This window comes from Trichechus manatus, unplaced genomic scaffold (assembly GCF_000243295.1).
Source record: "Trichechus manatus latirostris isolate Lorelei unplaced genomic scaffold, TriManLat1.0 scaffold00043, whole genome shotgun sequence".
Taxonomy (NCBI): Eukaryota; Metazoa; Chordata; class Mammalia; order Sirenia; family Trichechidae; genus Trichechus; species Trichechus manatus.
Window position 1 is genome coordinate 7645434 of NW_004443979.1, and position 27356 is coordinate 7672789.

A 27356-nucleotide genomic window follows, 5' to 3' on the forward strand; every position below is an offset into this window, starting at 1 on the left:
CTACGCTCTTCCAATTGTGCTGTTATTCTCACTTAAGATGAAGGCTTACAGAACAAAATAGTTTCTCATTTAACAGTTACTACAAACATTGCCCTATGACAATGGTTAACAATCTCACATCACATCAACAATATCCTTACTCAACCTTGGGCTCCAGTACTTTTATTCTTAAATTATTATTGCATCATTTTGATTATATTAAAATTTCTCTATAAAAACAAAGCATAGTCACTGGCATGCAGACCCTATCTTTATCATTTACTAGCTAAGTGATCTTGGCCCTTTTTTCCTTATCTATAAAATGGGAATGATAATAGTTATTTCATTGAGTGGTTGTGAATCTTAAGAACTCAGTTATATAGCATCTGATAAATGCTCAATAAATATTAATTTCTCCCTTTCCCCTCTAGTTTATATTTGTTTAATAAGTATATATTGTAAACCAGGGGCAATTTTAAGAGTAGAAAAAATGAACTTGCTTTTTACTTCTGTACAAAGTAGAATATGTGACAAGAAGGATTATTACCTGGATGTCATTTAACTACTGAGATAATCCTATTCCATTACTCAAACTAACATTCACAATAAATTTATAATCTTATAAGAATTTTAATCATTTTAACTTGTCTTCCTTAAACTGAAACTGTCAACCTTAATCTGAAAATCAAGCTCTAGAAATGTTTCAATTGCTGGCTTCATAGGAAACATTTTCATTCACTAAATGGATCACCTTCATCACAACTATTCTCTTATTCATTTGAAATTCAATTAGCCATTTTTTAATTGCAAGTAAAATTTTGCTGAAGATAATGCAAAAGTGGTTGCAGCAGTACACCTACAGGCAGCTGCCAGAAATTCAATCTGCATTCAGAAGAGGAAGTGGAACGAGGGATATCATTGTTGATGTCAGACAGATCTTGGCTGTAAGCAGAGAATAATGGAAAGAAGTTTACCTGTGTTTTATTGACTATGAAAAGGCATTCAACTGTGTGGATCACAACTAGTTATGGATAACACTGAGAAATATGGGAATTCCAGAAAACTTAATTGTGCTCATGTGGAACCCGTACATAGACCAAGAGGAAGTTGTTCAAACAGAACAGGGGGAAAATGCATGATTTAAAATCAGGAAAGGTATGCGTCAGGGTTGTATCATTTCCCCATACTTATTCAATCTGTGTGCTGAGCAAATAATCCAAGTAACTGGACTGTATGAAGAAGAACGCAGCATTAGAATTGGACGCAGACTCATTAACAACCTGCAATATGCAGATGATATAACCCTGTCTTGCTGAAAGCCAAGAGGACTTGAAGCACTGATGAAGATCAAAGACTACAGCCTTCAGTATGGATTACACTTCAACATAAAGAAAACAGAAATCCTTACAACTGGACCAATAAGCAATATCATGATAAATGGAGAAAAGACTGAAGTTGTCAAGGATTTCATTTTACTTGGATCCACACTCAACATCCATGAAAGCAGCAGTCAAGAAATTAAACAATGCATTGTGTTGGGCAAATCTGCTGCAAAAGACCTCTTTAAAGACCTCTTTAGAAGACGACACTTTAAGGACTCAGGTGCACCTGACCCAAGCCATGGTATTTTCAATTGCATCATATGCATGCAAAAGCTGGACAATGAATAGGAAAGATTGAAGAATTCATGCAGCTGAATTATGGTGTTGGCGAAGAATACTGAATATACCATGGACTGCCAGGAGGATGAGTAAATCTGTCTTGGAAGAAGTACAGCCAGAATACTCCTTAGAAGTGAGGATAGGGAGATTTTGTCTCATGTACTTTGGGCATGTTATCAGGAGGGACCAGTTATCACATTTGGTAAAGTAGAGGGTTAGAGAAAGAGAAGAATACCTTTGACAAGATGAGATGACACAGTGTTTATAACGATGGGCTCAAGCATACCAAGGATTGTGAGGATGACACAGGACTGGGCAGTGTTATCGTTCTATTGTACATAGGGTCACTATGAGTCAGAAACACGTGACAGCACCTAAAAGTAGCAACATGCTTGGGATAAAGTATATCTGGGAGTTTCATCCAAGACCTCTTGCTGCCATCAATATACCCAAGGGTGAACATTTCTCTGAAGTTTTGGAAGAGCCAAGAAGAATAAATAACATGGCATCGTGTAGGATTAACTGCAAAGGTATTATCAATGGCCTCACTTTGTGCTTTCTCTATCTGACCATAAAGAGTTTAGCACAATGTCTTCTCATCCCTGAAAAAATATCATGCTTCTCTCTCTCTTTCCATCTTTATTTCTATTTCTATCTTCCTTGTCTCTCAATCAAAACTAAGAAGAGTCCTTTGAGATAGAAGGAACTTGAATTAAAGTTAGTATGTTGGTAAAGAATAAAGATATGGGTCAGAAAACATGGACTTCCATCTTCCCTCTGTAATGCCTACTCTTGTCTCTTAATATTTGACGTTTGCTTTTGTATTATGATGTTTCATACTTCTATGCCATAACATTCCCCCTATTGTTACCTTGGTAGATATTAAGTAGTTCAAAGGGACACACAGTATAAATGGTAGGGATAGCTGAAGAGCAAAATCTTCAAATGTTCCAAGGCACACATTTGTAAAAGAAAGTACAGGACATACAAGAGTGCCTTTTTAGATACTTATTTTAAGAAAAAGAACTACCAGTTTAATTAAATTGCAAAAGATGAGGTGGGAAATATATAATTATTTTAATTTGAGACATTATAGGAATGAAATGCAATGATAAATTAAGAAAAAAGGCTTCAACACTCTTTAGTGTATACTCTTTAGTGTACATACAGATTCCAGATCCTAAAAATGAAATGTAACATAGAAACATAGATACATACTTTTCTCCCACATTTTAAAAATGAGAACAGAACAGCATCCATAAAAGTCTAGGTATTTTCCAGGCAAAGATTAAGGAGAAGGAAAATGCATTTAGAGGGGAACATCCATTGTCTACATACTTGGTACAGCACACCCTACAAATTGGCAGGTATTAGACCTGCCCTCATCACTCTCTATAGAGGCAGCCACAGCTGGATCAGATCTATAATGTAATAGGGGGATGAGGTGTCTTTGGATAAGGGCCAGCACCTTAATGCCCACTGAAAGAAATACTGCTGATAGAAATATTGACTGCTAAGTTATTCTGAAGCAAGAACACGTTCTTTTCTCTATCACTCTAAGCTGTGATAGAGTAAGCCTTTATCTCCTAAGTTTTTCTGTGCTAACTTTAGTAGGGAGGTGGCACTCTTTCTACCCCATTGCTACCAGGAATTGTTTGCATCCTTGTCTGCATGGCAAAAGACATGGAAAAACAGGTACCATAAGTTCTAAAAGGAAGCATGCTTTTTCCTGCTATAACATACAATCATATAAAATTTAAAATATTCAAAATATAACAACTGATCATCTTTTAGCAGTCATATTCATAATGGACTAATCCCTTTCTGCTAACCTTAACTCAATTCTACCCATCTCTAATTTTCTCGCATCCAGATTCTGTGAATACTGTTATATTTCTCTTTTTTTTTTAACATGAGGCACTCTAGATGACATCTGAAGAATAAAATTCTTTCCATGGAACGACATTCGGCTGACAGATGACCATATGACACCCTTCAAACAGTACAATATGTCACTATCAGAATGCGACTGCTGGGAAGTATATATTCAAGGTAATATTTAATGTTCAAGTCAAAACATAATGGAATTGTACCAGCACTTAGTATGAACATACATAAAGAGCGTAAACAGCATGCTTCACTCAAAAATTATTTGCGTTTGGTTTAAAAAAAAAGATAAAAAGTGTTATATTTTATAAAATATAGTGAATCAAGTTTTAGCTCTAAAATTAAATCAAAAACAAATTACTAAGCTTATTTTTTCAGGTTGAAGAACAGTCAAGATAAATTTAGCCTCTTTGTTTCATCTTTATTTCATCCTAATATTTATTGGATAAATAAAAATTTAGTCCCTGCTAGCCCTGGTGGCATAGTGGTTAAGAGCCTGGCTGCTAACAGTTCGAATCCACCAGCCACTCCTTGGAAACCCTATGGGGCAGTTCTACTCTGTCCTAAAGGGTCTCTGTGAGTCGGAATCAACTCGACGGCAGTGGGTTTTTTTTTGGAAATTCACTTAAGCGTCACAAGATACGAGAGCTGCATTAGCCTAACTTTGTAAATGACTATGCTGAGGGAGGGAATAGAAATGAAGTATCCAGTTCTTTCACTTATGAAGTTGAACATAAACTTAATATGTAGTTCCTTTTCTAATAACATAAATATTTTTAGGGTGATTAGGGAGGCCAGTGTATTATCCTGTTTTTCCTATGTCAATGCTGGTTCCAAAGGTATCTTAAGACAAATGACTTTGTCATCATTAAAAATCCTTTAAAGGAGACATAGATTAACTCTTAAAACAAAGTACCCATGGTAGAATATTTTTGTCACATTTGTTCCAAATGACTCACATTCTTATTTTCTAAATGAATTAATAACAACCACTTACTTGTTTTAAAGTGTTATCATTGTTATTTACCTCCTTACAAAGTCTTGCCAAGAGTGTGTTATATATCTTGCACAATACCAAGATATCTGTCTTTTTAAGGATCAAATACCTGCAGTGCCCTTCTTAGGAACTGTGCCTTTTCATTAGCTCTGTAAAGCATAAGAGCCTACAGCATAACCAGAAGTGGTGCTTGCCATAAAAGGTGAGATGAGGGGCAAAGTGTTGGGACAGTGTTACAATTATGATGAAAATCGTAACAAAAGGTATCAGTTATGCAGTCCTTACTATTTGCCAGGCATGGTGCTTTACAGGGATTATGTTATTTAATTCTCATATAACTCCTATAAAATAGATACGATTAAAATCTCCAGGTTTAAAACTTGAAAGCCCATCCTCTGATCCACTGCTGTAGAGCCTAAGTTCCAGATCAGGTTGTCTGGACTCAAATTCCAGCTTTCCACCTTGATGAATTTGAACAAGTTACTTAACTTTTCTAAGTCTCCATTTCCCAATCTGTAAAAGAGGATTAAGATGAATAAGATTTTTTGAAACATCTTTCAGTTCCCTCTCCTAAATTATCATGTCAATATCACCCTCCAGTTCAAGCCTCATCACCTTTCCCTGAGACAATCACCATCATGGCTTGTTTGTTTTATCACTACTTTCTTTTATCTCCCTTATTCATCTCCCACAGAGATCTCAATCATATCTCTAGATACAAAATTGTTCATGGCTCTCCACTGCCTCAGGGTCAAGTCCAAACAACCCTAAGTGCTGGCATTGGGTCTCAACCTAATATTCTATCTAAACTCATTCCTTGCCCCTGTTTACCAACCATGCTGAAATCATCCATATGAACATCTGCCTCCCCTATAAAACTTCATGTTCCTTGAAGCAGTGGCTATCTTATTCATTAATATCCCCAGAACCCAGCTATGTGCGGCACAAAATAAGCACTCACTAAATGCCTTCTGAATCAAAATGAATCCAACACTGTCTTCCCTATAGTCCCAGCAGTATCCACAGAGGACTACTTTCTACATCTTTGCAAAGTCCTGAGCGTTTGGTCATGCTATTCTCTCCACCTGGAGTGTCTTTCCATCCTTCTCCACTTGGTAAAATCACACTCATCTACCAATGTCCTGCTCTAGAATCACACTGCCTAGGACAGCTTCTCTGACTTGACAAGGCAGAATCCTCCCTCAGGGCTCCTTCACACTTTGTGTCTTCCATGACTCTAGTTTTGCTCTTAGTAGAGTTTATCACATTTAATTATTCTATATCTAATTACATATAATTATTTATTTATATAGCTGTCTCCTTAGCCTGAATGTGAAACCTTCCATCTGAATGTGAAGGAACTATAGCTACTCCTTGGTGTTTGTAGCAACTAATCGCAGGAACTTGGACTTAGCAAATAATTAAATAAATGCATAGTTGATGAAATCATATGCAAATTAGGGAGTGATGAACAATCAACCACCTCATTGAGAGGCCTGCCCTTAGGATATGAGACCCACTATCACTCCAGCCTCTGTCACCCTGGGGACTAGGGAATCCACCCTGGCATTGTTCCTTTCCACAGCTCTTCCATTCTTCTCCCATCCTCTCTGTAGGATTTAGGGATAAATGCAGGCAGCCCATAGACTGTTAAACTTCGAACCCTGGCTGCATGAGCTGAAGGGGGACAGGCACCTGCACTGATGGCCCCTTGCAGAGCATGTAATATCCCCCGTGAATCTCCCCATCAATTATCAGGAATTTAGGCCGGACAAGTAGATGGTCAAATACTGTGGCTGAACAGCAGCACAGAGGTTCTCCCTAGGTAAGCTCCAGGCTTCTGAATGCTGCCAGCGCGGGAGGTGGAGTTAGAGGAGAGAATATACTTTCCTTCACTAGAGCTCAGCTCTACCTGCACCCAACCTCAAACATCCAAGCTGTTTTCATTGGAGCCGGACCAACCATTCCCCCTCAAGGCAGGATATTCCTGGCCACACAATCTTGAGGTAGCTTAAAATTACCATTATTTGTGTGATGTAAGAAAGACCAAATTCTTGGTACAAAAGGTAAATATAATGTGTGAAACTTTCGGTTGTGTCAAAGTTAAATTATGAAACCAAAGCCCCTGTCCTAGCCTGGAATGAAGGTGATTTGAAGTCTTGACTCCATGTTGGCTCCTTCACTTCAATGCAAATGCCTCGATGCTAAGATCAAAGGGTTGGACTAAATCAACTGTAGCTGCACATTAGATCAACAGGAATACCAAAGCCCTGACCACAGACAAGACTGACAGAATACATTTTAGAATGATCTAGAAATGGCATTAATTTTAAACTTACATTCTTTCTACACTAAATTATCTAGATGCAAAAGAGAAATTGGAGTATACAGTTATGAACAGCATGCGAGGATGCCCATCTGATTCTCATTAACGTCAAGCACTGTTATTTGTTATCTTACAAAATCTGTGTACTTTCATAACAATACTTAAAACTTAATAAATGTTTTTGTAATTTAAATGGTAAGTTATCATAATAATAAAGGAGTAGAAACTTAAAAGCCTCCAAAGCTGTTGGTAAAACAGAGGGGAAAAAAAAAAAGAAAAAGAAGAACAAATACCACAATTCTTTTCTCCTATACGTAACCAGTTATCCATCAGGAACTAATAATTTCAATAAAGATAGAAGGTTATATAAACAAATGGTTGAAATTGAAAGTAGCTATATAAACTGGGGAGTCCCTGGGTGATGCAAATGGTTAATGTACTCAGTTGCTAGGGGAAAAGTTAGAAGTTTGAGTCCATCCAGTGGTGCCTTGAAGAAAGTCCTGGCCATCTACTTCCAAAAGATCAGCCATTGAAATCCCTATTGAGCACAGTGCTACTCCAACATACATGGGTTGCCACGAGTTGGAAACGACTCAAGGAGAACTGGTTTATATTAACTCGGCCCCAACGTATACATCTGCCCAGTAGTCATTCTTCAAGGTATTAACCTGAGATAGTAATGAGTTAAACCTATCCTTTTTTCTTCTTAAGAAGTATTTTAGAGAATGAAAGCAATGAAAAGCTGACTCCTTCAAGTTGAGTCATTCAGCTTGCTATTGGGGTCATGAAGATACGATAAGAAAGTACTTACTGAAAGCAAAATTCATTTCACAAACTTGAGTCTCTATTCTAATTCCTCCCTCCCTTTTTTCACATAAAAGGGAGGAAAACCAATTATTGACACTACTATATTTGTTAACTAAATTCCTATGATAGAATATATACATGAAGAGTTTACTCACCATGCATTGATTCAAATCATTGTCAAAAATCAATTAGTCCTAACCTTCCTAGAGCGCTCTTAGATTGGCCAAAAAAAAAAATTACAATTACTGTATTTTTAAGCAAATAATGCGTGCCTTCTACATTTGTTTGCCAACTGCACCCTCCTTCTGCGAGGTATTTTTGTAAGCATGCTATGCTAATTTTTTGGACAGCAACATGTTAAAAAAAAAAGGCATAGCTGCGCTTACAAAAATACCTCGCTGGGGGGAAGGTGCGGTTGGCAAACAAACATAGAAGGTGTACATTATTTGCGTAAAAATACAGTATATGTGTGCTCCTGTGCATATACACATACGTATTGGCGCATACACAGTTTTCACCAACACCATCTTCCTCCTACAATGGCCATTCAGAAAACAAATCATTGTGGGTGCTCAAAACCTATCACTCAGAGTGCAGATTGGTCCTCCAAAAACAAGCTTTCATAAGGCTAACATCACCACTTTTGACAGCTGTCTTAGCAGAGAGACCCAGACATAGAGCCATGCCTCAGCCTGCTCATACCCTGGTAGCTGTGTCAATTTGGAAGCTGACTGCTGGCATAACCTGAACAGATGCAGGACCCATATGTGTAACAACAGATAAGATTTCCAAAGCACTGGCATCTGGATGTCAGCTTTTCTTTCCTGGTCCCACAGCTGAACGTTCTGCTAGACCTGACTGTTCCTCTGCTGGGGGTCAGTCTGCTGCCACCCTGTTGTGTTCACTGGCACTGCCTAGACTTCAGTGTATTTGGGAACAATAAGCCAGAAAATCACCTTACACTGCAGCACACCATGAACTTACCTGTTTCACCAGCTTTGGTACCAAAAGGGATAAATTTATTAAGGGAAACTTTAAAAAAATATTGGTGCTATTTCTTCAATTTTTAATTATTAAAATTTTTTTTAAAAATTCCATTGATTAGAAATAGGGTGCAAAAAAACCAAACCCATTGCCGTCGAGTTGATTCTGACTCATAACGACCCTATAGGACAGACTAGAACTGCCCCATAGGGTTTCCAAGGAGCGGCTGGTGGATTCAAACTGCTGAACCTTTGGTTAGCAGCCAAGCTCTTACCCACTGTGCTACCAGAGCTCCAAACCCATTGCCATCGAGTCAATTCTGACTCATAGTGACCCTATATTATTAATTTTTTTTTTTTAAGTTTCATTGATTAGAATCATAGAATTCAATAGTATCTAAAACAGGTATGGGTAACTGGTATTTATCTGTACCAAGTTTCCAGCAGGGAAAAATTAGCATGAAAAGAACCATGTATCTGCACCATGGCAGATACATTGTGTGAGTGCTTCTCTGATTCCACCCTAGTTTCCCCACAGTGTTGGAACAGCTGTGTGTCACAGGCACCTACCCGGGGAAAAAAGCAAGGAAGACCTCAATCTACACATCACCTCTCTTCACTTGCGCCTTTGCAAATAAGCCACTGGATGCACTTCCCCTTCCAATCGGGAGCAACAAAACGAGAAAAAGAAATGCTTGGCAAGCGTGAATCATAGATTTAAAATGCTAAAGCCTTCCTCAAGGGAGAAAGGCTAGCTTGATAATAAATTGACAATGATGTGTCCTCCTGCTCATTTGTGCCAGCTTTCCCAGAGCAAAGACCCTTCTTCCTCTCCAGGCCAAGCCTACCCCCTACCAAGAGACAAACAGGGTCTCCATCCTGATCCCCAATACATGGGCCATGGCTCAATTGGGGAGGAAGTGGGACAAATGAGCTGTTTTACTGATACGAGCTCCATTAATTAGATGCTTGGATGATAGACGTCACTATGATGCATACAGCAGTATTTCTGAGAACATAAAATGGATTGAGGATTTATATAAACATTGTACAATGGGATTGTTTTTTTAAAAACACAAACACTAAAATAATACTGCATATTGAGTTTAAATAAGATTGTTTCATCTCAAACTAAATTAAAATTAAAAATTGTCCATTTTATGAAATTTGAATAAAAATATGGAATTAAAATATACTCTCGGGTTTCTTTTGTAGCTTAAGGTAGTGCCTTCATTCAAAAATTAGCTGTTACAAGTTACTTAAAATGAAGCTGATTGCTACGAAACATTTTAGCAAAGAATCATTTATAATTGGTGTTTTAAATTTTGTAATTTATAAAACATGAAAAATTTCAACAATTGCTATTTTATACTCACAAATAGAAAATAACAAAGGCAAACACCACCGTGTACTCTTTCTGTGATCTTATATGGATCTCAAAGTCTGTCTGTCTATCTATTTTACTCTAGAGAGGAGCTGGCTTGTATTTTATTTCCAATAATGTCTTCTGGCAGAATGATTCATGTAAATACAGCAGATTATATAACACGTTGAGAAAAGAAACAGTAAGAAGATCAAGGTTTTTGAGTTCTGAAAAACCCAAGTATGAAAATCACCCCTGAGTTTTTTAGAAAGACATTCACTAAAAATCTAGGACGGCTGACCAGCTTTCTGGAATTTGGAAAACATTTCTTCCTTTGTTTAATATTCTTCCGAAGTGCATTCATGCAAAGCTGTTAGAAAGAACTGTCCTCTCTTTCAAAGGGGCTTGACTTGGGCACAGTTAATCATCACTGTGATAAAGCAATTAAACGTATTCATAATTAGGACCAAACGAAATGTAAGTAATCAGAAAATTAAGGGGAAAATAACATTATGATGGGACTGTGTTTTCTTTAATGACCTCTTGGCTGAGAAGGACATTCTCACGTTGGTGCATGGGGACTTGGGTGCATAATCCATTAACCCTAGTAGGAGCCCAGCATGTAAATGTCTTTTTCAAGTGATAAGAATATACCTTGGAATCATTTAGTATTACTGACTTCTTAATAATTCTGCCCCAAACAAAAGAGATAATTAATGATCAATCTGTTAGAAGTTACATTCACTGTCTACACAAATTCAAGTCAATTCTACAAACGTATTGAGCACCTACTCAGAGCATGACACTGTGGAAGACAAAGATGAACAAGACACAATTCCCATCTTCAAGCTGCATACTCTCTAGTATTACTGGTGACATAAGACATGTATGCAAACATTTTGGATTCCTCCCCCCCCAAAAAAAAAAACTCACATGGATATGTTCATGTATACCTAAATGGGAGAATTTTTAAATCTATGTTTATTTATATTTTATGAATGATACCAAAACCCAAACCCACTGCCATTGAATCAATTCCAACTCATAGCAACCCTACAGGACAGAGTAGAACTGCCCCATAGGGCTTCCAAGGCTGTAAATGTTTACAAGAACAGACTGCCACATCTTTCTGCCACGGAGTAGCTGGTAGGTTCAAACCACTGACCTTTCAGGTATCAGCTGTGTGCTTAATCACTGTGCCACCAGGGCTGCTTGCATGAATAATAACTGGCCCTTAAAATAGTATCCTATTTCCTAAATTTATTCACTTGTAAATGCAATCATTGGGATTTTAGATCATGGTCCCAGATCTGCACCTTTCATTCCAGGTTACGATACAAAAATGTATGATAAATTCCTTGAGAGAAGGAACAGCATATACCCCAAAGCCGCATTTGGTGTGCCTTATATATAGCAAGCTATCTAGGAATACTTGTTGAATATCAATAAACAGGTTTTGCATTTTTCCTTCCCCAGCTAAATTGGTTAATATTTAAGAGGTTGGCTATACATACTTTCTAAGATGAGTAGCCTCACGAACTACAAAAATAATGGGCAGTGATCTCAGTGGCAAAACCTGCCCCCTCACAACTCCACCTCACAATTACAATAATCCAGAAGAATCTGCAAGGATCGCAGAGACACAATCTAATAATTTAGTATTGACTGAAATAAATAATATAATCTCCCTTTGGATTAACAGAATGAGTGAAAGACCTAAAGGTTAATGTGGGTGTCAGTAGGAAAATACAACTTGGATTTTTTTTCAAGTGAATGGATTTTAAACAGTTCTTTTCAATGGGTGTGACTAAAGGAGAAAATGCAGCACGCAGAAACAAGCACAGTACCCTTTTCCACCTATATTTTCGTGTAAGGCTTGACGCTCTTTGGGAAAAATTACTTTGTGCTTTTTAAAGCTTCTTAAGTTTCTCTGAAAATCAGGCTAACCTCCCCCAGACATAGTTGGATGGAGATTCTATTAAATGCAGTTTTGTTGATGTGGCCAAAAAATAATCCTCCTCCCCTTTCAGCCTCTGCGGGCTGCCCAAGTCTCCATTTCTGTTAATGACCTATTGCTTCTGTCTGATTCAGTACAGCCCAGTGGCTATGGAAATGGCAAGTCTCAGCAGGAGACAACAAAATGGTCAGCAAACAGGGCTGAGCCATGTCATTTTCCTCAAATACTTTCCCAGGAATGAAATGACAAGCTTTAAAATGTTGTCTCCTGCTCAGGGCAAATATTTCTTTATTAAACAAAAGTGCATGTCCTCTAGTTCCCATTCAAACCATAGCTTAAAGAATGCCACTGGAAAAACTTCAACTGTAAAATAATTTAAAACCAAATATTTCCCTGATAATTCCTTTCCGTCTCTCTCCCACATCCACCTCAGGGTTCCCAGCCTGGCTGTGCAAGTTACTACAGCTGCAGGACCTTAACCAAGTCACATGAACACTCTGAACTCAGTTTTTTCATCCTTAAAATGGGAATAATGAAGGACTTAATTAAAAAGGTTTGAGTGAGGGGACTGACCGAGATGATGCACATGAAGAGCTCACCCCGTGAGTGCCAAGCATGGAGTGAGTCTCGATAAACATGTGCTGATACATATTATTATTCACAAACTTTTGCACAGTTCTGCATGGAAACCTGCATTCAGGGAACTAAGATCAAATTACTTTCTGCCAGAATCCCATTTTAACCTTTCAGTTTTAGCCAACCCAGACATCATCATACTTTCCTAGGCTCTTCTTAAAAGAATGAGCCCTCCAATACAGAATTTCCATCCTTATATAAATAGAATCCTTCATACGCAAGAGTGATCTACAGTGTGCAGTGAAGGTACAACAAGAAGCAGAAACAGAGGTGTCCTACTAATTTCAGTACAGGACACGTGGCCTCTACGACTGTCCTAATTAGAGAAGGAATTGTTTTAATTTAGCCTGAAATTTTTTTCCCACCAAAAACAGCCTAAGTATATTGTATTCTCTAAGTAAAGCCAGGTTAAATGATTAGCAATTAGTTACCAATCTGTCACATAGATTCCCCAAACTGATTAGTAACCTTCCAGTACAGAGAATAATTTGATCTAACAATCCAATTTCTAGTAAAAAAAAAAAAAAAAAAGAAAGAAAGAAAGAAGAAGAAGAATATAGCTTAGCAGTGAAACTAATCATTCAGCAGAGACAATAGGTACCCAACTCAAAGGACCAGGCCTTGGTACTTTATATTTAGAAAGACTCAACAACGTCTTCTGGAAGATTAAATGCTGTCTAAATTCTGGACCCGGCTTTCACATGCAGTCCACCTAAATGTGATCTCAAGAGAGGATACAGTTGATCTTACTATGCATTATTAAATAGTTACTAAGTTTTATCTCCTGTGTGACTACAATTCTAAAAGTATAATTTAAAATGTCATTGAACTATCCTTATGGATTAAAGATGCAATTAAAATAGTCATTGATGTTATCATTTGCCTTTGTATTTATGTAGAACTCACAGACTTCGTCCTTTCCAAAGAAGAATTTTCTGTTTCTTTAGGTCAATTCTACTCTTGGCCTAATCTCTATACCAGATTAAATTTACTAAAACACATATCATCCTAAAATGAAGTATAAGAGTAGATTATTTCAGAGGGCATTTTTCTGGTGGCCTAATGGGTCACTTGCATTTTTTATGTCTTTAAAAACGAGAGAAAGGACTGCACTGACCTGACAATTCCTTCAGCACTTATCTGGTCTCTCGGGAATCTGACCAGGCTCTTCTGTGTGGGTAATCCATCAGTTACAAATTTTATTCATCCAGAATAATACTTGTTCATAATAATTTCACCAATTCCCCCAAATGTTTATTTTTTCCAACAGAGGTAAAGCAAATAGTTTGACATTTTCTTTTCTTAGGCAGGATTCTATTCTGTGGTCACAAAATAACAGACTGTCCCCTGAATTCCTTACCATGCAATCATAAATCATCAGATCCTGAATTAGCAAGTATCTGGGAAGTGATATTCACAAGATGCTAGGAGACATTAATAAAATCAGCTGCAGTGACCGAGAGCATCTGACCCACTTCTGGGCTGGTCCGCAGGTGCACGCCTGCAGCTCAGAGAGGATGGAACACACAGAAATCCCTGCAGGCCCCCTAGTGGGATTCCTATAATGTCTTCCTGTTGCTGGTGCTTACAGGTTTTGGTTTGCTATGGTCTTTGATGGGTATAGTATTACCCAGGTCAGGCTCAGAAGAAAACTGTTTGCAAAAATGTGTCAGCCATGATGTGCTCTGGAAGTTCTTACTTGAGACCAGCTGTTTCTCCCACAACTGTTTTCAAGAGACAAGAATCACAGTCTTATGTAGGTTGGTTTACAGAAGGTCAGATGTAAAATGACCAATAGAATCTTTGATGGGGGAAGAACAGGCGGATTTTATTTTATTCTTTTTGCATATATTTTTTCAACCTTTTTTTTAAACTCATGGAGTTAAAACAAAATATATTGACCCCCAACCCTACTACTACTACTACACACACACACATACACACACACTCACAAACACAAACAAGTGTCATGAAAGAGTCATCTGTAATAATCTTTGTCTTTAAAAAGCTAGTGAAGCACACTGCAGATGTGACATTATGGTATAATAACTGTTCAATTATGTGTTCAATTTAGCTCTTATTGTATCTAGATATTTTTTAATATTTTAAAATAATTTTGATTCGATTCCTCTAAGCCAGACTTTCCAAACTGTTTTTGCAAAATACGAGTGTTGCAGGATGCTCACAGGTGTCTACAATCAACTTTGTTTGGGGAGCAATGTACATTACCCATCCCTGCTCCCCAGTCTTTCCTCAAACCCAAATCCTCAGTAGAGTCTGAAAGGCTTGAGAAGTTCTAGACACTGAGAAGGGGAAAGCAGCCCTGGCAATACTGACTGTGAGTCCCTGATAAACAATAATTAGCTGGGGTCACACCATTCCATGTCCAAATATTTAGCTGATGCTGGCAATGAGAATATAAAGTCTACTACCACCACGGACTATTATGAAGTGTAAAAGAACACAGTAATCTGGCACAGATCTGCAGATACCAATACTTGTCACCATAGAGTTATAAACACCTGTGTAACAAGGAAAGGATTCATATTCATATTTGATACCTAACCCTAAGATCTTCTAAGGCCTCTGTCCACTTCTAAAACTGATAGTATAATTATCTTTCGGTTCCACTTTAATCTCCAAATAATTCAGCCACCCTAAGTACCTGAGAAAGAATTAAAGCTATGTTCCCATACCTTGCAAAAATCTTTCATATGAGCATGCTCCAAACAAATTCTGGAAGATTACAATGATATTGCTGCTTTTTCCTTTCCTCCCCTGATCCTGTGCTACATGGGATCATGCTTAAAGGATGCGCACATCCTACTGAGGGTGGGATCCTCTGACTACTTCCACAGAGACTTCCATAAACATCAAATTTAAAAGGGTGTGTGCATGTGGTGGGTGAAGGGGAAAACCACTGTAACTTTCAGTCTGTGGCCTCTGGAAGTGCTCAGGGACCAGCTGCAGGCTGAGTTATCTGAGTCTCTCCCCTTGCTCCTGGGGTGCAGCCTCTGCCACAGCTCACTTTTACTGAGGACTCCTGATGTGCCAGGCACTCTGTGTATTACCTCATTTAATGCTCACGATCAGTCTACAAGGTTAAGAATTGCTACTACCTCAACTTTATAGTTGAAAAAACTGAGGTTTAGAGAATTTAAACAAATTGCTCAAGTCTACATAACTAAATAAGAGCAGAGGTCCAAACTAGGTATGATCTGTTCAAAAGCCCCTGGCCTATACGACACTGAACTGTGTTAGTCTGTTTTCTTATTGGTCTTACTGAGAAGCCAAACCATGACCTCTCTTTGTATCCCAGTATTTTCTCAAGTCTCTGATGCAGGTTAGGCACTCAGTAAATATTTTACTGAACTGAAGCTTAGTATTTTCAGATTTACTGTCTCATTTTTCTAGATCGTGACCACCTTGTATAATTTATTTTGTAGCTAAAAAGTACTCATTCACTATTAGCATTAGTTTCAGTCACAGGAGCAAACACCACAGCTTTCCTGCAACCTTCACAGTTATCCCAAACCCCTTCCCTGATCCACACCTTTCACACTATTTTTCAGTGAACAGTGACATGTGTTTACTGTGCAAATAGAAGTAAGGTGTACATGCAAACTCGAGGGACAAGTATTTATCATATATACACACATACCTACCAATCAACCAACCTTTTGCCACTGAGTTGATTTTGACTCATGGTGACCCCATGTGTGTCAGAGAACTGTGCTCCACAGGGTTTTCAGTGGCTGATCTTTCAGAAGTAGATAGCCAGGACTTTCTTTCAAGATACTTCTGGGTGGACTCAAATCTCCAACCTTTCAGTCAGTGGCCAAGCACATTAACCATTTGCACCACCCAGGGACGCCAGGGACTCTGCCTATACACACACACACACACACACACACACACATCACAAAAATCCTTCTGGAAAGTTCTCCCTTCTGATCCTGATGTGGAAAGACACCTTTCTGGCATGGCAGATGATGGATTTTGTGCAACACGCATGAGGAGAATCATATGTGCACTTTAATGTCTCATCAACATAATTTATAGCAATGGACAATGGACTGTTTTACATTTTAGCTCTTCTAGACTTTTTTTTTATTGTGCTTTAGGTGAAAGTTTAGAGAGTGAATTAGCTTCTCATTAAACAATTAATAGACATATTGTTTTGTGACATTGGTTGCCAACCATGCAATGTGTCAACACTCTCCCCTTCTTGACCCCCGGTTCCCCATTTCTATTCGTTCAGCTTTCCAGTCCCTTCCTGTCTTCTCATCCTTGCTTTTGGGCTGCTGTGCCCATTTAATCTCGTATACATGGTTGACTACCTGTGTTATTGTTTGTTTTACAGACCCGTCTAATCTTTGGCTGAAGGGTGAAATTCAGCAGTGACCTCAGTACTGAGTTAAAAGCGTGTCTGTAGGCCATACTCTCGGAGTTCTCCAGTCTCTGTCAGATCAGTAAGTCTGGTTTTTTTTTTGTGTGTGTTTGTATTTTGTGCTACATTTTTCTCCTGCTCTGTCCAGGATCCTCTATTGTGATCCTTATCAGAGCAGTCGGTGGCGGTAGCTGGGCACCATCTAGTTGTGCTGGACTCAGTCTGGTGGAGGTTATGGTAGTTGTGGTCCATTAGTCCTCTGGATTAATCTTTCCCCTGTGTCTTTGGTTTTCTTCATTCTCCCTTGCTCCAGATAGGGTGGGACCAGTAGATGTATCTTAGATGGCCACTCACAAGCTTTTAAGACCCCAGATGCTACTCTCCAAAGTAGGATGTAGACTTCTGATTTGCTGTTTATTCCCATTTTTCTAACCAATATGGTATGAAAAGAAGAATAATGGAATATCACACTTCAGTCTAAAAGAAACTTTGATTCTGGAGTTCCTTCATAAACTTAACTTTTTCTAGTTGCCTTAAGGAAGCTAATGAGATTATTCTGACAACTCCTTTGGTTTTTATGAGGAAGATTTTCATTCTCAAGGTAAAACATATTCTTATTACCAAATTTAAAACTTTTATTGTGAACTAGTGTATACTATCAAATACAAATACTATTAATATAAACAGACCACTTATGTTGTGCTCAATGAAAATACATAACTGCCTTTCGTGCCTTTAACCTGAGAGGACTTTACTGACAGTGCTCCTGTATTCTTGAAAGCAGTCATACCTCATTTTCTAATACCTAATGTCCTATCTTTCTTTAAACTGTTTAAATTGAGATTTGCTTTAGCAAATAAAACATGGTTTCCCAAAGAATTCTTTAGTTTTCTCCATTTTCTAAGACTTCCCACAGATTTTCTTGGTATAGTATGAGGATTACCATTTTTCTTCAAAAATTTGAGCATCATCTGGACGACCAAACATATTAGAAAAAATACTAGTGGATATTTATTGTATGTGTTCTATATGCCAGCTACTATACTAAGCACTTTTAAATACACTATCTCATTCAATCCTCATGACATACCTGCCAGGAAACTTCTACTTCAACTACTGTTTTCTCCATTTTAAAGGTGAAGAAACTGAGACTTAGAGAGGGCAAGAGACCACTGTAGGTCAATACAGTCAAGTGAGCAAATCAGGATGTGAACTCAAATTGACTAGATGCCAAAATTCATGCCCTTAATGAATATGCCATAGTCTGTCCCATATGTAGGAGGGATAGAGAAAAACAAGGCTGGGAACTTAGAGGTAAGATGAGGCCCCAATACTGGGGTTAACTGAACTTTGTGGTGTAAGGATTTATTCATTCTTTCATTAATTTACCAGCATTTCTGGTGAAAGACTCAAATTTTACACTTTGAATATACTAATATCAGAACTTGTTTTGGCCCTCCTCTGAAGGATACAGGAAAGCTACACGGCATTTAATGGGATTTGAGCTTTTTGGAGAAAAGTTTCATGAGTTAGTTTTCCGGATTGTGCCAAATGAAGAGCCCTCATATCTCCATCTGTTTTTATACACAATGAGACAAAGCAGCAGTGATTTTTTAAATGACAGGTTTTATGCTTTCACAACTATAAAATATTTTATCATAATCATGGATATGATTTCTATATGGTCTAACAAGCTAATTTTGAATAATAAATTATACTTTTCCTGCAAAGTGAAAATCTAAAGTGATACAGTATTGTGAAATAATGGTTTCACCATCAACCTCTGTGCACTTCAGTTTTTCAATTTAGAGAATGGATATTTTGATAAAACATACATTCTTGAGATAATGCAAAGACCAATGAGATAATTCTTGGCAAACCACCCTGAGATTCTCTAATGAAACCTATTCTGTGAGTATGAAACATTAATCTAGAGGGAGAATACATGCTAGGGTCAGAGTGATATCTACTTCATTAAAACCCAGCAGCTTAGCTGAAATGCACATTGCAGGTGGGAGAGCCAATTGACTACTTCGATGTTAGTTTGCCAAATTAGATAATGGACACATCACATCTTTTATAAACCCTGCTTCAAAAGTTACAATTCATTTATACACTTCTTCAACTTTAAACTCAGATTTGTTTCTAATAGATGTGGATTAACTTTCACCATTAAAAGCATTTGTCTAAATGTCAATGCTGAGATCTTATTCAAGGTAAGGGTGTGAGAAGAGAAAAACGGACATAGGAAAATTCTGCTTTGCTTTTCTTTTTAAATAAAATTACTGTAAACCTTAACATTCAATTGTTTTACAGCTCAGTTGATAAGGTGTGCTCCTTTTTTTTGTTCAAGAAAATTTAAAAGCAACTAATTTAAATATGCAAAATTATCTTGAGTTGTTCATACGTGAACTTAAAAGCCGTGCAACACAGGAAAATTAAGTAATTATGCCTCCAAGTTATTTACTGCAATTAAGCTCATTTATCATATGCAAATTAGTGCAAACTGGTCTCATTAGTTACTAAATTACTCAATATGAGCTGAACAATGTAGCACTCCAGTTTGTAATGAAAAATCCCTGTAGAAGCAAGCAGTATCAATTAAGCTAATTTGCATATGCAAATATATTCACTAACTTTCTCTTTTTCTATATTTAGTTTTACATTTTCTTACCATTTTGGATCATAGGGAGGCTACAGGGTCACTCACTTTTCTCTCCTTTCTCTATCATAGTTAAAGGAACTCTTTTAAAATGCCTCTGTTATTTAAAATTATTTTATTTTAGCACTGATGTCCAGCAGGATACTACTTTGTCAACAAGAACCATCAGGAGAAAGAAGATGCAACTTGCCTAGAGAGGATCTTTTCTTTTATACTGTTAAGTTCCAATAAAACAAATGATCAGTGTGAAATTCCAAATCATCAATAAAATAGAAAATGAACTGGAAGATATCACTATCTTTCACAAAAGTCTTTTGAAAACACTACCATCAAATGTAAAGGGAATGTTGACCTAGCTAGGCAGAATCTTAATAAAATAATATTTTGTATCTTTGCATTACTCAGCCCTTGAGCTATTTTAGATATATTCATTCACTTTTCCTTGTTCAGATGTTTGAACTGTACTAGTCAATATTTTCTTTTCTTTGCTGAATGAGGTTAAATGATACCTGGATCGCAGCAGATTTAGCACTGGTGGCGCAGTAGTTAAGCAGTCAGCTGCTAACCAAAGGTTGGTGGTTCAAACTCATCAGCTGCTCCACAGGAGAAAAGATGTGGCAGTCTGCTCCAGTAAATATCACAGTCTTGGAAACCCTGTGGAGGAGTTCTTTCTGTTCTATAGGGTCGCTAAGAGTCAGAATCAACTCACTGTTACTCCTATTCCTCACACTTTAATAAGTAGCTCCTTTTTCCCATACATCTAGTCTATTTTCTCTACAGAATTTTCTACTTAGTCTTCTACAATTGGCTCAGTCTCAAAAACTGAAGCAGGATCGTGGTTGGAAACACTTGAACAACAAAGATGTAACACGTCACAAGATATTATTCATTTTGGTTTCCTTATTATATCAACCACCAATTTTTAAATATTTCTGATAGAGAACCTATATGTTCTCATTTGTCTAACAATAATTCGGCAGGGCCAAAATAGTATGTGAACCAATTAGTCATGATTCAAGAGCATGCACTTAATCAATCTTCAAAATGTTAATTAATAATAGAAATGTAGAAATTTAAATGCAAATCCTGATCTGATTTTCTTCTAAACCTGATCCACAAAAGCCTCTGTAAAACAGTCTCTTCTTTTATTTGAGATGTTACTCTATCCTTGTGTTCCATGACTGAAGGTGTTGAGATAAAGAAAAACACAGATTGAAATCTGACATCTCCTTGAGGTCTATGGTGTCATCTATTTTATCCACAAAAATCTTTGACCACTTTGGCTAACAAATAAATAAACAGCTACATTCGAGTTCCCTTCTTCCCCACCATTTTAAGAAGATATATACCACAGTAAAACTGTTCTCCTAAGGCGATGGCCACATCTGTGTCTTCTGCAAGAGCGTTTTTCAACTAATAAATGACCCTTGCAAAAACTATCATGGTAGGGCAGACAGGGAATCACACAACCATTCTGGTCAGCCTTTTCTGATCCACTCCCATCAAAGAAACTCAGGGATTATAATCTTAGAATGTTCTCGGAGGTTCTCTCTTGGGCTTGGTCTCCCTCAAAAAATTTAGTCATGGGATTCTCTTTCAGCTTGGGGCTAGGATGTTCTAAGAGCCATGCAAAAATTCATTAATGGCCAGAAATAATGCAGGGTCAAGGACATAGATATAGGAGGGCTCACATAATATGGCCAAACTCAGAATCGACACCTGAATACCATGCTTCTGCCATTACCTCCTGTTCGGACATTTCTTATAGAATATTCTTTTTATTCTCCAAAGACTAAGTTTAAATAATAAATGCATCCCAATGTCATTTATGTACAGCTATGCGGGTACTTATTATGATTACATTCATTCAACACAAAACTTTATTTCTTTTATAAAAATTAGTTATGGATAAAGTTCATCCTTCAATCACTTCATAAGTACTTAACAGCTACTAGTAATGGTATGTATTATACAATATCATTAATATAACATATACGTGTCTATCTGTATTTCACCATAATCTACTGATATCAAACACAAAAATAAACCTTAAAAATCTTCCATGTACCAGGTTTGATCTGATTGTTTCAACACCTGTGAGGGAGTGAAACAGCACTAGTGTATAGTATGCAAATACAACACTACAATTTTATACAACAGTTATATAAGCATTATTTACAGAATGAAAAAAACACCCTTCTGCTAAGGGCATGCAAATAATTAAAACACTCCATTTATAAATATGGCACCTAAGGGAAAGACATTCCAGTATTTAATTTTATGTGTTACGAAAATGATACTTGTTACTGTTTTGTGTTTCATTAACTCCAATAAAGTAAAATATGAATATTCTACCTGGTTGCTAAAACTAGGAAACTAAAAATAAATTCCACTCATATTTTTTAATAGTAAGGAAATCATGGAAAGGGAACATTAATGTCCTGAGAGCTTTTTAAGACAGAGCCAGATTTGTGCTTAGGGACAATACTCAGGAAAGATTCCACGGAATGATGTCCTAAAGTTCTTGGATTTTTACTTAGCTTCCACAAAAAGTACCATTCCCAATCTTGGCCTGCTGACGTCCTGCTCCTCATTTATTAATTAAAGTCCAAGAAGAAGATAGTGAACTAAAATGTCTTGGCTCAGTCCCAACATATACGCTTCACAGTCCCGTAGATGCAATACTGACAGCCCTTGAACCTCAACTCTCCTGTAGAATATGACCCTGTCCTGAAATGCATGCCTGACACAGCTACAGGTTCAGTGGGCTATAGGACTGGTCAGTGTCTTGTGAATGGCAGTCCCAGAGTAACACATATAGATCCTGGCTATGGCCCTGCCTACATAAACCAGTACGGAATCACTAGATTGGAAACTGGCTTTGCAAGAGTTGATTTTACACTGATAGAATAACCATTAACTTTATTTCTTTTTCCCCCTCAGTAGAAAAGAAGTCACATTTTAAGGGATCCCACCAAGCTTTCTTAATTTTCTAAGAGAATACATGTCTAATAAAATGTGTGTAGCGAAAGCGAAAATGCATATTACAATCCACAGAGTAGGTGCACCAAAATTAAGATATCCACCCTCATTCCCCACCCCAACCCTCTAAACCAAGGAGTACTTAGCATGAACTTCAGTGAAACGTAACTAGGGATGCAGGTAGTAGGGAATCTTGGAACCTGATAGAGTGAAGCCACAGGCATCTCCTGAATCACACCCAGGTGTTCTAAAGTGACCTCTCTTTTACATTCTAAAAGCAATCTGTTCCCTAATATTATTCACTCCAACTATAAATGTCTTGGAAGAAGTACAACCGGAATGCTCCTTAGAAGGAAGGATGGCGAGACTACGTCTTACATACTTTGGACATGTTGTCATGAGGGATCAGTCCCTGGAGAAGGACATCATGCTTGGTAAAGTACAGTGTCAGCGAAAAAGAGAAAGACCCTCAATGAGATGGAGTGACATAGTGGCTGCAACAATGGGCTCAAGCATAGCAATGATTGCGAGGATCGCACAGAACTGGCAGTGTTTCTGCTGTACATAGTGTCACTATGAATCGGAACCGACTCGACGGCACCTAACAACAACAACAACAACATTGAGAGGCGTACATACATCTCACACACACACACACCCAAACTCCACGTGGTATTTGCATTAGAAATGCAAATTTCTAAATATAATAAAAATACCCGAAAACTGGTTAAATAAACTATGATACATTCATAGCATGGAATGGAACTTACCCATTAATAATAATGAAAACCTATTCTTTCTTAATACAGACATAACCACAAGATACTGATTTTTAACAAGCTGATTTGTTAAAGAGCATATTATTGGCTGATAGAGTCAGGTTTTCCATTTATGTTCCAGAACACATAAAATGTTTGGGCCAATGAGAATCTCAACATGTAAACATAACTCTTACAATATTAAAAACAAAATCTTCCCTTGACACTGTCTTTTCATCTCCACCTTTCCTTTACCACAAACATCCATACTCTTTCTCCTTCACCTTCTGTAGCTCAGTAGATTTGTCTTCTGCACCTAGTACTTCAGTGCAACTGTTTCACTGAAGACCTCTAATTGACAAAACCTATGACATCTCTTTAGTACTTCTACTATCACAGGATTTATCCTAGTAACCTTGATGTTATTAATATTCTTTCCTTTAGCAAAATCATATCTTGCAGTTTTTCTCCTATCCCTCTGTCTATTCTTTTCCCATCTTCTTCCATTTGTATCTTAAATGATGATATAACCTAGGGTTGCTTTTCCTCAACCCTCTTCTCTCTTTGCTCCACATTTTTACCACGGGCCTGCAACTCAAATCTAGACATGAAATATCATTCATTTATACACTAGTGATTAATGACTGCCCTATTTTCTTTCAGCACTAGCCTCAATCTTGCTCCAGATGATCAGATCCAAGTTTCCCACTGCTTAGCTCATATCAACTTGGCTATTTAAAAGAATATCCCTTTCAACTTTTCTCAGGTAACAGTATCATCAGACAGCTAGCTACCAACCTAGAAAACCTGTGGTCAGTATTAACTCCTATCATTCCCTAGCCTTTCACATCTAATTAAAAACCACGTGCCAATGATTCTATCTCAATTTCATACCTGCACCTCCACTCACAGAGCCTCTACCTTGGAGGAGATGTTCCTTTTCTCTTTCTTGGCCTATTATAACAATTTCCTAAATGGTCTCTTTATATCACACATTCAGATTCCTATGTATCGTTTTTTATGATAACTCTAGAAACAAAATAAACCCTTATCTTGTCACTCTGCTGTGTAAAAGGCTTCTCCATGGGCTCAACATTGGTTACAGAATAGAGTCCAAACCTCCTCGCTTGGCTCACTAGACCTGTCACAACATGGCTCACATGATTTCTCCATATTCATCTCTTTTGTGCTCCCCTTTGCATCCAAACCAACAATCAAACCACATACGTTAAGAGGACCTAAACAGGACCAATTATTACTTGCCTCCATGCCTCTGCATGGATGTTCTCTTTGCTTGGAATATTCTTCCATTTTCTTTGCCTAATAAACTCTTATTCATCCTTTGAGAAGGCTTATTTGATGCCATCACTCTTTTGCAGCCCACTGTACTTGATTTGCGTGAAGCTTCTCACCTTATGAGGCCTCCTGATTCCTCTTTCCCACCTGGCTGTAAGCTAGTTAAGGTGGAATTTGTGTTCTTATTAACTATCTGAAACTTTGTTTTGATAAATGATTATAAAATGTGAGGTCAGAGGCCATGCCTACCTTGTTGACCACCCAGGTTTTTTAAAAATTTGCAAATGAAGAAAGTGTAGGAGGAGAGAAGGGAAGAAAGAATATTCCAGTCCCCATGAATCAACCAGGTTCAATCACTGATCTTCCTGAAGGTTAATATGGAAACCATATTATCGTTGCAGAGAAATGTGATACCTTTGAATATGGTACAGGCATGGGTCTATGGGCTCAAGGGTTCCTCTGCTAGGAGGCAAAATAACGAATTAGATACTCAGGGGAGGCCTTACTTATTTCTCCTACTTCTCAACCTCCTCTTGCCCACAATTCCAGTATTTCATTTAGAGAAGTATATACATGTCTTCAGTATATAACCACTGGTTTTAGAATCAAATAATAAGAAGTTCTAGTTTCTACGGCAATGTGAAGATTATCTAGTCCAACTACATTTTTATGCCTAACTTTCTTGAAAGCTTTCCTACCAAGATACCCATACTTCCCATTAAAGCCAATGGCTTTGGACATAGTCCAAACATGGGCAGTTCTATTTGGAAATTTTCTTGCAAAAAGGCAATTTTTTTTCTCTTCAGCTTCTATCCATTTCTTTTTTTATTTTACACACTCTGAACAACACAGAATATAGCTAATCCTTTTTGCATGTGGAGCCTTCAAATATATACAAAAAACCAAACCAAATCCATTGCCATTGAGCTGATTCCGGCCCATACAACCCTATAGGACAGAGTAGAACTGCCCCATATGGTTTCCAAGGAGTGGCTGGTGGATTTGAACTGCCAACCTTTTGGTTAACAGCCAAGCTCTTAACTACTACACCACCGGGCTCCTCAAATATATAGAGGGCATTAATAATCTTTTTAAGACATATGCATTTCTAAACTAAACTTTACCAGGCCCTCTGGACACTCCTCATGTAACATGACTTCTAGTCCTCTCACCAGTCTGGTAATTCTACTCCAAATGACATCCAGTTGTACACGTTTTTCTTAATGTTTGGTGCTGAAATAGAGTGTGACAAACTCAGAGAGGAGAAGAGCTTAGTAGGTCCATTCTAGATCCTCTTTTCTCTCAATGCAACCTAATGTTGAATTCACATTTAGGACAGACATTCTACCAGTTTTATGTTGAGCTTCTGTTGTATGTTCAATTCAGATTCCTAAATTTTGCGTTAGTTTTAAATTGAACTCCTAAGCCAAGTCTCCCCCACCCTACAGGAGTTTGGAGCCAAGTAAAATATATACAGAACTAATTCAAAGAATAATAACATAGGGCTATTCTTTGAACCATTTCTTTCTTGACTAAGTTTTATGCACCGACTACTTCAGAAGATAAACAGAAATGGTTCCGAATCACATCAGAATCTAACAATACGTATCAGCAGAATCTAACAATATATATGTTCATACAAAACTTATAAAGGAGATCCTGAACAAAGTATGTGCAGGAAAAAATAGAATTAAAATTTGCAGATCTAGAAACAAGTATGATCTTTTCTGTATTCTTGAAATGAATCCTAGGTTACTGCAAAGGTAATTCAAAATTTTACGTGCATGACAGAACAGCATCTCTCAAGGTTTATTTCAAGAAACATCAGTTCCATGGGATGCTAAGAGATATTAGTGAGGAAAAGAAAAATACAAGATTAAATAAAGTTAACATATTTCCGTACTGAAAGACCTTTCAAGGTCTTAAATTTGCAAATGTGATTTGTGACGTCTTAGACCTGACAGAAGATTAAAATCTTCCTAGAATGTACTTAAAATTCATAAATCACCAGACTTCATCCTACAGATTCTGATTCAGTACATCCAGAATGAGGCCCAGGAATGACATCCTTTGAATATGTATCTCAAGTAATTCTGAAAATCTAAGACACTGCTTTGGGAAACTCCTGGAATTTGACCATGAGCTATTTTTTTTTTTTTTTATGGAGAATCTGGTGATAATAATTTTCTAGCATATACACTTTAGGGAACAGTATGCTGGATTCAATACTACTTTGGCTGTCTAGAAACTAAAAGCACCATAGGGGTCATTTTTGAATTCTGAATGGACTGGAATCTGGAGTTCATTTTTATTTTTATCCCAAAGTTTATCCAAGAAAAATATAATTATGTTTTCAAAATACAGTAACCTGCCTAAATATTCCGAACATGTCTGCTTCTCTAAGACCACGTTAAAAATGTATCCTACATAGCTAAAAGACGGTTTGTCATGGTAACATTTATCCTGGAAGCAGGAACAATGTAGAATAATTATCCACAGATGAAGGCACACGTACTGAATTGATGGAAAAAAATCTTAAGAAAAATAGTTTTCAGTAAGCAAGATGCCAAGTTTGGGATGACTCTTCACTAGGAGTTCCAACCTAGTAAGCCTAACGTTTATTTGTCATAAAATTCATTGGGAAAATCAATTATCATTATTTGTCTCCTTTT

General features: G+C 37.4%; 1 protein-coding gene across 2 annotated transcripts in view; it reads right to left on the reverse strand.

Annotated features, from left to right (window-relative positions):
• NPAS3 (neuronal PAS domain protein 3) overlaps nt 1–27356 on the reverse strand; it is a 1017265-nt gene that overhangs the window by 476105 nt on the left and 513804 nt on the right. The gene's annotated exons all lie outside the window — the stretch shown is intronic.